The sequence below is a fragment of the Sorex fumeus genome, unplaced genomic scaffold (genome assembly GCF_029834395.1).
Source record: "Sorex fumeus unplaced genomic scaffold, SorFum_2.1 ptg000061l, whole genome shotgun sequence".
Taxonomy (NCBI): Eukaryota; Metazoa; Chordata; class Mammalia; order Eulipotyphla; family Soricidae; genus Sorex; species Sorex fumeus.
Window position 1 is genome coordinate 44,965,771 of NW_026606118.1, and position 1,274 is coordinate 44,967,044.

Genomic DNA, 1,274 nt, shown 5'->3' on the forward strand with positions numbered 1-1,274 from the left:
CAATAAATCTATTGCAAGTTGAAATTTCTTAAGTCAAAATGTATTTAATAAACTTAAACCAGGCATCATAGTTTAGCCTCGCCTATCTTAAACATTATCAGAAAGAACACTTAGACTAGCCTACTGTAGTAAAATAAGGTAACACTAAACCAATTCAATGATAAAGTATTGGACATTTTATATAATTGGTTGCTTTATTGAAAGTGAAAAATGGATACCTTAATTCAAAATTCAAAGGATAGTTTCTGTTAAATGTTTTTTTTTCTGTACCATTGTAAATTTGAAAAATCTTTAAAATTTTCTTTTTCCAGGGAAGAGTGTAAACGCCTTACCTGTCCTCCCATCACAAATTCTGCAGTCGAGTTCCCCACATTTGGGGAAATCACAGAGGTCAGCATATCTAGAATGCAATGGATAAGCCTTGCCCTGGGAAATCACCTTCATGATCTCTCCCCTGCCAGGTAAGTATATAAATTGAAAAATCTTAAGCTGAACCATCTTAATGTCAGGAATGGTCTGCATTGTCAATTCCATGTTTTTTTGTTCTCAATTTTTTCTTGATGAAAAACTCTTGCAATGAGCATTTCAACACTCCCATGTTGCCTTAGGTCACCTTTTTAAATTCCTTTCCAGTCAGTCAGTCTCCTGAGTTAGTTACTGGCTAATTTAAATAAGAACTATGTTTCTCTTGATGGAATAGGAGGTGAAACAGTGAGAATTGTGAGATGGGTTGGCTGGGAGACATGATGGGGATGGGGTTTGGTGAGTCAGAGGAATGCGGGCCCATAGGGATTTGGTAGCATAGGAATATGGGTATCAAGAAATGAGGGGCTTCTGATAGTTGAATCGATTGAATTTTGGGGAAGAGTCTATTCAGATGCTTTATAAGGAATATTTTCTGGAAAAGAGAAAGGTGCTAGGGATGCATTCTTTTGGCAGTTAATTATAGTTAATTCTGAGTTCTGGCCTCTTCCCTGCTTCCTGCTCTTTGGGAGAATTACAGCATAACTATCTGATTAACTAGGCTCTGGGCCTATGAAAGGAAGCTTTACTTAGATAACAGCTTGGTTATTGATTTTTATTTATTTATTTATTTTTGATGTTCCTATCAATACTACACCTGGCTCAGGTGCTACTCTCAGCTTTGTGCTCAGGGGTTATTCTTGGCTGTGCTTCAGAGATAATGCAGAGCTGGAGATCAAACTTCGATCTAATGCATGCAAAGCATACACTCAGCTCCTTGAGTTGTTCCTCTGGCCCACAATAGTACCTTT

The 1,274-nt window shown here is 37.4% G+C and overlaps 1 non-coding gene across 1 annotated transcript; it reads right to left on the reverse strand.

Annotated features, from left to right (window-relative positions):
- Positions 1 to 308: 308 nt before the first annotated feature.
- On the reverse strand, positions 309 to 469 carry LOC130034877 (U1 spliceosomal RNA). Its single transcript, XR_008794191.1, has one exon. It is a non-coding gene; the product is annotated as a U1 spliceosomal RNA (small nuclear RNA).
- Positions 470 to 1,274: the final 805 nt, after the last annotated feature.